Raw genomic sequence first — 15,018 nt, 5'->3', positions numbered from 1 at the left:
TTGAATCCAGTGGCCAAGTGAACAAGGGACTCATGTCTGAGCATACCCTGCCAACTTAGGGCGAACAAAGCGATACAAAAGGGGATGATGGACGGAGCGTTTGAGTGAATCAAACACTCACCCCCAGTCAACTGATCTGGGTTTAATCCATCACCATTCTTTAGTTCACTCAGCCACCCCAGTTCAGACATGGCTATATGCAAATCAGTCTGACCCTGAGCCTCATGGGAACAGTCCAGCCCGAACTGCCAAGCCATGTCTTCCCTGGACCAGAAACAAGCATCCTGGGACTGGTTTCGGATTCATAATCCTCATCAGCCAGGCTATCTTGAATCCAGTGGCCAAGTGAACAAGTGAACAAGGGACTCACGTCTGAGCATTCCCTGCCAACTTAGGGCGAACAAAGCGATACAAAAGGGGATGATGGACGGAGCGTTTGAGTGAATCAAACACTCACCCCCAGTCAACTGATCTGGGTTTAATCCATCACCATTCTTTAGTTCACTCAGCCACCCCAGTTCAGACATGGCTATATGCAAATCAGTCTGACCCTGAGCCTCATAGGAACAGTCCAGCCAAAACTGCCAAGCCATGTCTTCCCTGGACCGGAAACAAGCATCCTGAGACCGGTTTCGGATTCATAATCCTCATCAGCCAGGCTATCTTGAATCCAGTGGCCAAGTGAACAAGGGACTCACGTCTGAGGATACCCTGCCAATTTAGGGCGAACAAAGCGATACAAAAGGGGATGATGGACGGAGCGTTTGAGTGAATCAAACACTCACCCCCAGTCAACTGATCTGGGTTTAATCCATCACCATTCTTTAGTTCACTCAGCCACCCTAGTTCAGACATGGCTATATGCAAATCAGTCTGACCCTGAGCCTCATGGGAACAGTCCAGCCCGAACTGCCAAGCCATGTCTTCCCTGGACCGGAAACAAGCATCCTGGGACCGGTTTTGGATTCATAATCCTCATCAGCCAGGCTATCTTGAATCCAGTGGCCAAGTGAACAAGGGACTCACGTCTGAGCATACCCTGCCAATTTAGGGCGAACAAAGCGATACAAAAGGGGATGATGGACGGAGCGTTTGAGTGAATCAAACACTCACCCCCAGTCAACTGATCTGGGTTTAATCCATCACCATTCTTTAGTTCACTCAGCCACCCCAGTTCAGACATGGCTATATGCAAATCAGTCTGACCCTGAGCCTCATGGGAACAGTCCAGCCCGAACTGCCAAGCCATGTCTTCCCTGGACCGGAAACAAGCATCCTGGGACCGGTTGCGGATTCATAATCCTCATCAGCCAGGCTATCTTGAATCCAGTGGCCAAGTGAACAAGGGACTCACGTCTGAGCATACCCTGCCAACTTAGGGCGAACAAAGCGATACAAAAGGGGATGATGGACGGAGCGTTTGAGTGAATCAAACACTCACCCCCAGTCAACTGATCTGGGTTTAATCCATCACCATTCTTTAGTTCACTCAGCCACCCCAGTTCAGACATGGCTATATGCAAATCAGTCTGACCCTGAGCCTCATGGGAACAGTCCAGCCCGAACTGCCAAGCCATGTCTTCCCTGGACCGGAAACAAGCATCCTGGGACCGGTTTCGGATTCATAATCCTCATCAGCCAGGCTATCTTGAATCCAGTGGCCAAGTGAACAAGGGACTCACGTCTGAGCATACCCTGCCAATTTAGGGTGAACAAAGCGATACAAAAGGGGATGATGGACGGAGCATTTGAGTGAATCAAACACTCACCCCCAGTCAACTGATCTGGGTTTAATCCATCACCATTCTTTAGTTCACTCAGCCACCCCAGTTCAGACATGGCTATATGCAAATCAGTCTGACCCTGAGCCTCATGGGAACAGTCCAGCCCGAACTGCCAAGCCATGTCTTCCCTGGACCGGAAACAAGCATCCTGGGACCGGTTTCGGATTCATAATCCTCATCAGCCAGGCTATCTTGAATCCAGTGGCCAAGTGAACAAGGGACTCACGTCTGAGCATACCCTGCCAACTTAGGGCGAACAAAGCGATACAAAAGGGGATGATGGACGGAGCGTTTGAGTGAATCAAACACTCACCCCCAGTCAACTGATCTGGGTTTAATCCATCACCATTCTTTAGTTCACTCAGCCACCCCAGTTCAGACATGGCTATATGCAAATCAGTCTGACCCTGAGCCTCATGGGAACAGTCCAGCCCGAACTGCCAAGCCATGTCTTCCCTGGACCGGAAACAAGCATCCTGGGACCGGTTTCGGATTCATAATCCTCATCAGCCAGGCTATCTTGAATCCAGTGGCTTGGGGGTGAGTGTTTGATTTGTTCAAGCGCTCCGTCCATCATCCCCTTTTGTATCGCTTTGTTCGCCCTAAGTGTGGCAGGGTATACTCAGACGTGAGTCCCTTGTTCACTTGGCCACTGAATTCAAGATAGCCTGGCTGATGAGGATTATGAATCCGAAACCGGTCCCAGGATGCTTGTTTCCGGTCCAGGGAAGACATGGCTTGGCAGTTCGGGCTGGACTGTTCCCATAAGGCATAGGGTCAGACTGATTTGCATATAGCCATGTCTGAACTGGGGTGGCTGAGTGAACTAAAGAATGGTGATGGATTAAACCCAGATCAGTTGACTGGGGGTGAGTGTTTGATTTGTTCAAGCGCTCCGTCCATCATCCCCTTTTGTATCGCTTTGTTCGCCCTAAGTGTGACAGGGTATACTCAGACGTGAGTCCCTTGTTCACTTGGCCACTGGATTCAAGATAGCCTGGCTGATGAGGATTATGAATCCGAAACCGGTCCCAGGATGCTTGTTTCCGGTCCAGGGAAGACATGGCTTGGCAGTTCGGACTGGACTGTTCCCATAAGGCACAGGGTCAGACTGATTTGCATATAGCCATGTCTGAACTGGGGTGGCTGAGTGAACTAAAGAATGGTGATGGATTAAACCCAGATCAGTTGACTGGGGGTGAGTGTTTGATTTGTTCAAGCGCTCCGTCCATCATCCCCTTTTGTATCGCTTTGTTCGCCCTAAGTGTGGCAGGGTATACTCAGATGTGAGTCCCTTGTTCACTTGGCCACTGGATTCAAGATAGCCTGGCTGATGAGGATTATGAATCCGAAACAGGTCCCAGGATGCTTGTTTCCGGTCCAGGGAAGACATGGCTTGGCAGTTCGGGCTGGACTGTTCCCATAAGGCACAGGGTCAGACTGATTTGCATATAGCCATGTCTGAACTGGGTTGGCTGAGTGAACTAAAGAATGGTGATGGATTAAACCCAGATCAGTTGACTGGGGGTGAGTGTTTGATTTGTTCAAGCGCTCCGTCCATCATCCCCTTTTGTATCGCTTTACATATTAACAACCTTTAACCATGACCTTGTAATCCTGCCCTAGTCCCACCACTTGACCTCTACCCGATGGGTGCAACAATGAATTACCAGAGCAGATTTTCTAGTGCCCTACGAAAAAAGTAAATGGATATGAGACACCCTCCCAAACACCTGAAACAGACAACCGCCAAAACATACATGTTGAAATTGGGTTCCACCCATTCAGTACACTCGGATTTTGGATTTTTTCAATCACCCAGTTTTGGACTTTTTAAAGTGTGTGAGTCTCACAGCTTGTCTCTCACCAACGGTAATTGCAAGGCATATGGGCTGCAAGTCTTTACTGCCAGTGTTCGCCTTTTAAGATAAGGCACTTCAACACAGCAAGGGTAAGGGCACTTAGCTAGTTACATGTGAACATGTGTGCACACATGTGAGGCATGCGTGTGTGAGACTACTGCACACAGGAAGTCTGGCACAGAGAGGACTCTGCAGGATTAGATATTTACCTGAGGTAGACCTTATAATATAAGTGAACACTAATCGGGAAATTCAGTGTTTCTATGGTGACACTTTATTACACACCTGGGGGGAAATTGTCTTAGAGTGCAGTTTTGCTTCCCTTTGGCTTACAGAGACCAGTGATGTATCGAAATGGGGGCAGCCTGTGCAAGAAAATCCAATCTGCAAGTTCCACAAAGATATTTGGACAACTTTTGGGTCATCTAGAATTTGTCATATTTCTCTTGCACTGCTCAGGGTCAGAACCCAGGCCTTTTGTCACCCTGCGTGCCAGGTTAATTGTATTCTCCCCAGCAGCAGGAACAAAGGCCTCTCCACACAAAGGGAGCCGTTAACAGTGCTTTACTCGGCTCCTGTAGAGGAATGGGGCAGGGTTGAAGGATCTGCAATAATCATTCAATCAATCAATCAGTTGGTACACTGCACCAGGGATGGCCCTGCCCAAGACCACTGAACAAAGGAAGGATTCCAGACCCCTGAAGCCAACACAGGAAGAGCTTTATTTTGAAGAGTTAGTAAGAAAGGCCTTGACAGAGATGTCAGCGAGTGGCGGATTGAGACCCATAGTGGAGATGTGACTAGTGACTCCTGGATGGAGAAGTGATATGGCACCCTAGGATTAGCCAGGGGTGCCTGGCTTCTGGAATCTTCCCCATCCCTTTGAAAAACTCTTGCACAAGGCAGAGAGACTCTCTTGCTTGGTGATTTCTCTGTGCTTCACTGCTGGACCCTGAGGCTGCCATGGACAACTGGAAATAAATAAATCCTGATACACAGTAAGGACTCTGTCCCAGTTAACCTCAGGACCAGTGGGTCTCACCAAGGGCCAGTTAGGCTGGCTCCCTTTCACCCTCTAATGACCAGATGGGGGAAAGCCCTGCAATTCGGCACCCAAAGACAAAGATCAGGAAGAAGGATGGTGCAGGGAGCCAGGAGAAACCGCTCTCTGTGGATTACAGCACTTGAAGGTGAGGTATGCTGTTCCAGTGGCTAGAGCTCATCACCAGGAGTAAAAGGAGCACAAGATCATCCTGATCGGCCCAACTGGGTATGAGTTATGGCATTTTCAAGATTGGTGACTTTGGACCTCCTTGCTGAAGAGAGCGTGTGGGTCTCCCGCCCAGACACAATTACCCTTGGAGTGGGCCGGGCCCGGTGGTCAGTGCAGAATTTCATTATTTAATTAGTCCAGGGACGAGAAATGCATGGGGCCCACCTCCCCACTTGTGCCTCTTGGGATGTATGACGTTACAACGCATACTTTTACAACGCCTACCATTACAACGCCTTTTTTACACCGCAACATCCATTACAACGCACACCATTACAACGCATGCCATTACAACGAATTCTTTGAAACTACCTTTACAACGCATTCCACTACAACGCATACTACATTTACAACGCATACCATTACAACGCATTACATTACATTGCATGTAAGGTAAGTGTTGGATAGTGTAGGGGTAAAAATTACTATTCTAACTCCAGGGGGTGCAACAGTAGGGTAAGTGTTGGATAGTGTAGGGGTAAAAATTACTATGCTAACTCCAGGGGGTGCAACAGTAGGGTAAGTGTTGGATAGTGTAGGGGTAAAAATTACTATTCTAACTCCAGGGGGTGCAACAGTAGGGTAAGTGTCGGATAGTGTAGGGGTACTATGTGTTGTAATGCTATGCGTTGTAATGGTATGCGTTGTAATGACTGCGTTGTAATGGCATGCGTGGTAGTGGTGTGCGTTGTAGTGTCATGCGTTGTAATGACTGCGTTGTAAATGCATGCATTGTAATGGATGTTGCGTTGTAAAAGTTTCGTTGTAATGGTAGTGCGTTGTAAAAGTTGCGTTGTAAAGGTTGTTTCCCGCCTCTTGGGCCCCCTTCTCCCCAGGGTCAGACACACAACTGATTTGGGGCCCTGGCACCTCAACACCAGGACCTCAAGCTCCGACTGGGCTGAGAGCACCCCACTCAACCTGCTGTGTCGCTGGACTTTGGGGGCAGAGAACCACCAAGCAGATTACCTCCCACCCACATGGAGCGCAGGTGAGAAGGAGACAGGCTGGCCCCTGCATTGGCCAAAGGAAGAGGTCGAGTGCGAGGAAGCCAGCCTGGGTCGAGGGGCCCTTGGGGCTCCCCCACAGCACCCGCTGCTTCACTCACCTTGGGGGTGTCCTGGATGGGACTGGGCACCTCCCTAGAAAAAGAAGACCACAGAGCAAGGCTGCCTACAAGCAGTCTGGTGCTCCCAAAAGCAGCGGGAGAACCAATACTAAAGTATTCACTCCCCTGGCTGGAGCGCCAATAATGTCCTTTTGAGACTTTTGCATCTACAATGGATAGGGGACACCATCAATGAAATAAAGAAAGCGGGGTTGCAGGAGCGTAGCAGCTCCCCCTTAAAGGCTCTTGAAAAATACTTCACCTATGTTTGAGGATGTCAGAAAACCAGGACTACTCTAGGATTTCCTTTTTTTTTTTATTGGTTCAATCCATGTCACAAATGTATATCAAACCAGTTATGATCAATACTGACAGAGTAGTTAATGCGATAGCATGAACAATCATAAGGTAATTGAAAAGAACAACAGCAGCAAAACAAATTATAATCATATTATTATTGAGCAACCTAAATCAAGTGCTTATTTCATAGACTGTATCTTAGACTCCCACATCTGAATCTCAAGTTTTTGCCAGTTGGCTGATTTTAAAGCATATAGACTATATTCCATATTAAACACATGATAACATTTTGCCCTCCACATCTCAAATGTGGGAGCCTCCCTTTGAAGCCAACATGAGGCAATACAAAGAAGCACAACAGCTACGGCAATAAATGATAAACATCTAAATTTGTACACTGGTTTCAAATTTGAAACATTTTCTGCCAAAACTCAGATAGTATGCACCCATCAGGCCTGCCCGAGAGTCGGGTAGCTGATGAAGCTTGATATCTCGCCATAAAAATCAGAATGTCTCTACAAGAATTCATTGATGTTAATTGGGGTACTATTAACCTAGCGGTTGAGCAGCAGTTAGATCGTCTGGAATGTTTGCATCTGACATTGTTTGGGAGACGAAAGGTTTTAAAAATGATTGTCCTTCCCAAAGTACTTTACTATTTTAGAGCGGTGCGGTGCCATTAGAGTTAACAATTAAACAGCTACAAGGGATACAATCTATATGTGACAGATTTATTTGGGGCAACGTAAAGCCAGGAGAGCTTTTAAATACATGGGGGCAGATTTACGTTAACTGGCGCATCCCCAGGGATGCGCCAGTTAATGTGCGCCACAGTGCGCCACAGCTCTGCCACCCATGGTGCGCCGCATTTACAATGCGGCGCACCATGGAGCAAGGCAGGGAAGATGCGTCACGCATCTTTCGGCGTACGGGCGGCGCATTGCTGGAGTCATGTCGCAAGTGCGACATGACTCCTGCAATGCACAGGGGCCACCCCTACATTGCATGGTGCATCACCCTTACACCTGCTTCAAGCAGGCGTAAGGAATTGACGTAGAAAGTGACTCAGTGAAATCTTGAAGATTTCACTGAGTCACTTTCCAGGGGTGTTCCTGCGACGGAACGCCCCCCCCTGCACCGGAACGCCTACATGAAACCTGAAGCAGGTTTCATGTGGCGCAGGGCCTTACACCGTGACGCATCTCCATAGATGCGCCACGTTGTAAATGCCTCGTAGGGATGCGCCACATTTACGCCGCCTTGCGTGACGCAACAGCGGCGTAAATGTGGCGCAAGGGCCTCATAAATCTGCCCCATGATGTTACCGTTAGACAGGGGAGGTTGGTCTGTTCCGAATTTTTGTTTTTAATATTTTGTTTGTTTATTGCAAAATATATGTTTTTTGTTGACAGGGGAAGACGTGATAGAGGCGGAAGCTCCTTCAATATTTCAACTATTGCTAGGGGAAGAAGCTAGAAATGTGTTAATGACGTTTTCCGAGCCAAGTTACCATTAAAAAACTAGGTTTAAGGTTATGATTTCAGCTTATAAGGCTTGGAAAAGAGTATGTAAGTGGTTGAATATTTCACAATTGAATTTTTGTACTCCACTTGATTCAGCTGTTAGGTTTTCCAGAAATATTCTGGGACTTTAAGATGCATTGTTGGACGATGCAGGGGATTAGATATCTGGGTGATTTATACAAGGGAGGGGTGCTATGCTCATTTGAGGAATTAGTTGAAAGTTATCAGCTTCAACATCATGACTTTTGTAAGCGTCTTCAATTGCGTGATTATCTCGTCAGACATCATCTGTATGAGGGAATCACAATGCTTCCAATGATAGAGCTATTAGAAGGAAGGCCAAGATAGGGGTACTATATTTTATGTTAATTGATTCCCAAAAGGATGATCTGGCTGCTCATGACCTGAAATGGGCTGCACGGTTAGGGATTGACAGAGAGGTGATGCAGACTCCTAAAGATATAGCAGGTAAAATATTGTTGTCATCGAATTTACAAAAGTAGCACTTTAAGATCATTTTTGACTTATATCACACACCTGAACGTATGATGAAGTGGGGAGGAAGTAATGATGGTAAATATTTCAGGTGCCATAGCGATGGAGCAGACAGGGCGCACGTTTTCTTCGAATGCACGGTACTGTTGCAATTAAAACTGTTTTTGCAAGAAGTTATAGGTACCTCTATATCAGTAATGAAGGAAATTATATGGGAAATGTTTCAAATACTATTCAAAGAACTCCTAAGGCTAGAGCTTGGGCCCTACAGCTGGGAATGCAGTGCCTTCTAGTGGCATCTTCTTTGGTTGATTTATTGTGACGGGAAGTGTTTTAAGGAAAGAACATATTGTACAGCGCCCTCAAGGGGCTAATTCTATGGTTGCATATTATATGATCAGATTTGCTGTCCTCTAGCGGCTGTTTTCTATGACTGCATTTTCATTACTGTAAAGTATATAAAAAGCACACAGACACGTTTTGTTAATTTTTAAATGCTTTATTGCTATAATAATGTTGGCAGTGATTATGGAGCACAGTGAATATGTTATGTTAACAGCAATAAGTGCATTCACACACAGTTATTATGGATGATTGTATTTTGTGCGAAATTATATGTTTAGCTTGTGGTTTGTTGATCTTGAGCCTTTGACCGAGCCTGTAAACTTTCCTTATATGTTTGTATGACCCCATTAGAGGGTCAAAAGTGATTATGCAATGTCATCAATGGTATTTTATGCCTACAAATGTACATATTTGTTAAGAACTTAATAGTATTTAGTAGTGTGTGTAAAAAATGTACATTTCCGGAGGAGGAGCTTAGCGCGTACCCAAGATGGTCGCGTGAGCTCAGAGCTCCCGGACCTTCGCCACCTCCATCGACTATCCTGTAACTAATCCTGATTCGGACGACGGGCCTTTGTGGTCGAGAACCTGCTGATCTTTTATCCGTTTGCGAATTTCGATTTGGTCTCCGGGAACCGAAGATATGGCTTTTTTAATATTGGCGGCCTGCTCCATGGCACGGCCCCGGGCTTGCCTACTCTGCCAGCCGGGTAGTAATTGAACAACAACGGCCTGCTCTACCCTCCCCTGCCCGGTCTTCTACTTTCGGTTTCGATTTTGACGACCCTACGTCATTGACTTTGCCTTGGTCACCCTGGCTGCTTGCTTCATTCAACTATTTGCAACATCGCTTGGAGCTCCGGACTGTCTTGCTCTTTGCCTAGTGATTGGTCCTCACTTTATTCTCTGATTTTTTGCGGGCACACTGAGTGTAGCCATTTTCACTAGGTCTCAAACTACCCTCCGGGGCGTACGACCTAAGATGGCCACCAAGCCCGAAGCAGAGAGGCGCAAGACCAGACCGGCGGCTCGAGGAGGTTCTGTCCAATCCAACGTCATGGACCGATATACCCTCCCTAAGAGCTCTCCGAGCGGAATGGCTAAATCCCCGGCTGGCCTTGTGGACGAATCCCTACTGGGTGATGACCCGTCGTTGAAAGACGTCATGTGCGCCATTGCTGGGATGCAGGCCGCGATGGGACAACAGTATGAGGCCCTAACCCACAAGCTGGACACTGTTGCCATAGACGTCAATCTGATCAGGGCGGATCTTGCGAAAACCAACGAAAAGGTCAAGTCTCTCGACCTGAAGACTACTAGTCTTATCACCGACGTTTCTGACCTCCAGACGGAGGTCGGTAATCTGAGATCCGCCCGTGATTATCTCTCCCGTCGCTTGGACGATTTTGAGGGCCGAGCACGACGGAACAACGTCCGACTGGTCGGTGTCCCGGAGAAGACAGACTCGACAGCTGTGGACCTACTGGTAGAGGACCTTGTCTTAAATCATTTAGCGCCCAAGGGCCTGAGCAAGTTTTTTGCAGTAGAACGGGCCCACCGTGTCCCGGGTGGTCCGCCCAAGCTGGGTGCCTCTCCGCGCCCCATCATTGCGCGGATTTTCAACTTTCGTGACAGAGATGTGATACTGCAGGCTTCCCGCACATCAGGCCCCACGGAATATGAGAACGCTGCGGTCAGCTTTTATCCGGACTTCACCCAACAAGTCCAGAGGCAGCGGCTGGGATTTCAAGGAGTGAAGAAGAGACTGAGAGAAAGGGACATAAAATATGCCATGCTTTTCCCGGCTCGATTGCGCATCGTCCATAATGATAGAACATTTTTCTTTGACCATCCTGCAGCGGCTAGTGACTGGTTAGACTCGCTGCCTACGGGACGAGGGCGATTTGAACAATCGGAATCTTCCGGTGGAGCGGAGGGCGGCCCGACGGAGCAGGAATAGAGAACGACATCGGCCCCCGGACCAACGTCTTGACTTTCGGCAGTGGTTCGCTGCTATATTGATAATGATTGCTAGTCCGTTGTCTTACTGGGGTGTGGGTGGGGGGTGGGTGAGACTTCCTCCTCTGGGGTTCTTTTCGTAGATTAGTTGTATGTTGGGGCGACAGGCACGCTGCGAGTTGGGGTGGCTTTTGAGTCTAACGCAGGGGTGCGGGGTGGGGGTATGATGTTGTTTTGGGGGGTAGGGAAGTTCAGGGATGTGTTTCTTTGTTGTTTTTTTCAAGGCATAATACTGATGATCTTCTGTGTTGTGGTGTCACGGCTGGTGTGGGGGGGGACTTGGGGTGGACTCTGGGATGGGGGTAGGGGACTACGGATACTGTGTTGGAATGTAAATGGTCTGGGAGACAGAATTAAACGGGGAGTGGTCTTGCAGTTACTGAGACGCTTGTCCCCTGATGTGGTTTTGCTTCAGGAGACGCACTTACTGGGTAATACGTGCCACGCCATGAATAGGCGTGGCTATCGACTCATTGCACACTCAGGTTTCACTTCTGGCTCCAGAGGGGTGGGCGTTTTAATCCGGACCTCCCTCCCCCTCGCTGTTGACGACATTATCCTTGACGATAGAGGGCGGTACGCCGCCATTGTGGGGCGTTGGGAGGGTAGGGTGGTTACATTATTATCTGTCTACATACCCCCTGGTCTTTAATCTACGACCTATGCAGATCTGGGAAGAGTGATTCTGGGAGTCCCTGAGGGTTTGCTTGTGGTCGGGGGAGACTTTAATTCAGTAGTGTCTGGGATGTGTGATCGTTACCCTCCCCGAGTCCTCGCTAAGTCTCAATCCTGGCTTGGGGACTTCATGGAGGCGCTGGGGCTGACTGATTGTTGGCGCTTGCATCATCCTGGACAACAACAGTATACTTTTCACTCTGGGGCCCACGGCAGCCTTTCGAGATTGGATTATGTTTTGATGCCCTCCTCCCAGACTTCCCGTATAGGGGAGGTGAAACATCTTGCCAGGGGTATTTCAGACCATTCCCCACTGTGGTTGGTTGTGAACGCGCATGGGGGATCGGAGGGTAGAGTGGCCCCGATCAACCCATGGTACCTCCGTGATCCTAAGATAAGAGCGGAACTACTTAAGACAATTGATCAATACTTTGCTGACAATGTGGGGTCAGTCTCCTCTTCTGTCTCCTTGTGGGAGGCGTACAAAACTGTAATTCGGGGGCAGGCCCTCTCGTCGATTGGCAATGTTAAGAAACGTAGACGAGAGGAGGTTGTTCGCCTTGAAACTGAAATTACCGCTCTCGAGGGAGAGTTTGATGCTGGGGTCTCCCCTGAAAGGCTTCATCTGTTGGATCTAAAGCAACATGAGTACAGAGCTCTGGTGACTGATGCAGCGAAGGAGATGAGTCGTGAACAGCAGGGACGCCTGTATGATGTGGGAGATAAGGCTGGGAAGTTGCTTGCTTGGTTAGATAGGAGAGAATGTGCGAGTCGAGTGGTTCCTGTTGTAGTTGATGAGAGTGGTGCCAATATCACAGACCCTGCTGCGATTGTTGAGAGGTTCGCCGATCACTTTCGGGCAGTGTACTCCCCTGTGTCCGATAGACCGGAACAGGACTCTCACATGCTTTTACGCGATATTTCGCTACCATGCTTGTCTGATTCTGAGAGGGACCTGCTGGAGGCTCCGCCCACGGCGGATGAGGTTGCGACCGCTATCCGTTCGATCCGCTCCGGGAAGGCCTCGGGCCCTAATGGACTCCCCATAGAACTTTACAAGCTCCGTCCGGATGTGCTGGCACCATATATGCGATCTATGTTTTTGGAATCACTGGCGGAAGGGTGTCTTCCCCCTGACCAGAGATTGGCCTCCATAGTGGTTATTCATAAAGAGGGCAAACCGCGTGATCGTTGCGAATCGTACAGGCCTATTTCCCTAATAAATGCTGAACCCAAGATCCTGGCCAAAGTTCTTGCTAATCGTCTGGTGGCTGTTATAGGCGATCTGGTTCATCCGGACCAGTCCGGATTTATACCACATCGCAATACGGCGCTTAATCTTCGACGCTTGCATGGAGTCCTCGCGCGAGCGGGGACATTGAGAGAGTCGGCCATCTTGGCGTCTTTGGACGCCACCATGGCGTTTGACACGATTGAATGGCCCTATCTTTGGGCGGTCCTTTCCAAATTCGGGTTTGGGCCCACCTTTATCCGTTGGGTTCGATTGCTTTATGCTGATCCCTTAGCCCAGGTGGTGGTGAATGGACGTGTCTCGGCCTCCTTTGCTCTTGGTAGAGGTACGCGCCAGGGCTGTCCGCTGTCCCCGCTCTTGTTTGCCCTTGCTTTAGAGCCACTGGCTGCTTGGCTGTGAAGGGAACCGTCCATGAAGGGCATTCGATGGTCTTCGGAATTTGAAGACCGTATATCTCTGTATGCAGATGATATCCTTTTGTACCTCACGTCGCCCCGAAGGTCGTTAATCGTCCTTTTCGACGTTTTGAATTCTTTCCGTAAAAATTCCGGCTTAGTTATAAATTGGTCTAAATCTTGCGTTTATGTTCTCTCCGGTGATATTCCTCTCCTGCCCCGTGATTGTCCTATTCCGGTGGTACTAGATGGTTTCAAGTATCTGGGAATCTTTGTCTCCTTGGACCCCACACTTCGGTATGAGCGCAATCTGCTGCCCCCTCTCAGACGCCTTCGGGCGGATGTTGGGACTTGGAGCGGACTCCCCCTTTCTCCCTTGGGACGAGCTGCGTTGTTTAAGATGATGTCGCTCCCCCGATTCCTTTATGCGCTTCAAAACACGCTTGATGTAGTGCCGGCGGATTATTTTCGTGAGATTGAGAGTCTACAGCGGCAATTGGTATGGGGGGGCCATCCTCGCATCGCCCTCTCGAAGCTTACACTCCCTTGGTACGACGGTGGCATTGCTCTCCCGGACATTCGGACATTCGTCGCTATTACTGGGCCTCTCAATTGGGGGCCATCAACCATGGCACCTACACTTCCCCACTAAACCCGGCCTTTGCTATGGACAGATGGTTGCTACCCGGTGGGGACTACAATAGGGCTCTCTATGCGAAATCAGCTGGCGGGCCTCTTACTGGCCCCACTAAAACAGCAGTGCAGGTGTGGCGTAGAGCTACGGCGGCCACGGGATGGGCTGACAGGCCGACCCGGGCTACCCCACTATATGCTTCGGATAAACTGGGCTCCCTTTGGCAATCGAAGGGATTTGATCGGTGGGACATGATCGGGATCAGTAGGGTAGGTGACGTATGGATCAAGGACAGGGTCAAGACGTTTGAGGAACTGAAAGTTGAGTATGGGCTGAATGATAAGGACTTTTTTAGATATGCGCAAGTCCGGCATGCGGTCTTGTCTGTTTTTCCACTGGGCTCGGATGTGCCGGAGGCGTCCCCGCTCGAGGATCGGATTCTGGATGGCCACGTTCCTGATAGCACGATTTCGCTAATTTATGAAAAGTTGATCAATACCAGGACTGATCTACTAGATAGTCTTCGAGGGTTGTGGACCGGAGATGGTCTAGAACTCGATGATGAAGACTGGCAGTCCGCTCTTTCTTCCCCGAAGGAAGTGGCTATCCCGGCACGTCTCCAGTTCGTTCAATTAAAAATTTTGCACAGGGTGTATGTGACTGGCCCACGTCTGGTTCGAATGGGATTTTCGATGGATGGATTGTGCAGGCGCGGATGCGGTATGGTGGCTACGTTCCTTCATATTATCTGGGAATGCCCTGCTGTCCTACGTTATTGGAACCGCGTGCATGAAGTAATGAGTGAGGTCACGGGAGTGCGGTTGTTGCCTGAAGCGCGAAGATGTTTGTTGAACGTTTGGGAGCCGAATGACTACAATCAAGCGCAGCTCCGTTGGGCGACCTTGGGCAACATGGTAGCCAAGCGTGATATTGCCCAATTGTGGGGCGCTCAGAGGCCACCGACACTACTGGGGTGGACACAAAACATGAATTGGTGCATGTTTCGAGAAAAAACTGTGTATGTTTCCCGTGGCAAGCCGGGCAAGTGGGGGAAAGTGTGGACCCAATGGAACGCATACCGTGGAGATATATGTACTCCCCCAATGTCGAAATTTGATGATGATTTGTCTTCCTCCCAACCTGACGTTTCCTTCGCAGGAATATAATTGCTTTGTGTATATTTTGGTCTCTTCCCCCCCCCCCTCTCCCCCCCCCTCCAATTATTGATTGCACTACCGTTTGACTCTCTATGTACCCCCCCCCACAATCCACGTGATGGCCCGTTTTTACTGTATTGCCTTGTTTTGTATTGTTCTTTTGTTATCTTGTTTTAAAAACAATAAAAAGTAAAAA

The 15,018-nt window shown here is 48.9% G+C and overlaps 1 protein-coding gene across 1 annotated transcript in view; it reads left to right on the top strand.

Annotated features, from left to right (window-relative positions):
• WFDC1 (WAP four-disulfide core domain 1) overlaps positions 1-15,018 on the top strand; it is a 293,650-nt gene that overhangs the window by 109,428 nt on the left and 169,204 nt on the right. The gene's annotated exons all lie outside the window — the stretch shown is intronic.

Source organism: Lissotriton helveticus, chromosome 12 (assembly GCF_964261635.1).
Source record: "Lissotriton helveticus chromosome 12, aLisHel1.1, whole genome shotgun sequence".
In the NCBI taxonomy this organism is placed as follows: domain Eukaryota; kingdom Metazoa; phylum Chordata; class Amphibia; order Caudata; family Salamandridae; genus Lissotriton; species Lissotriton helveticus.
This window is presented reverse-complemented; position numbering and strand designations above follow the sequence as displayed.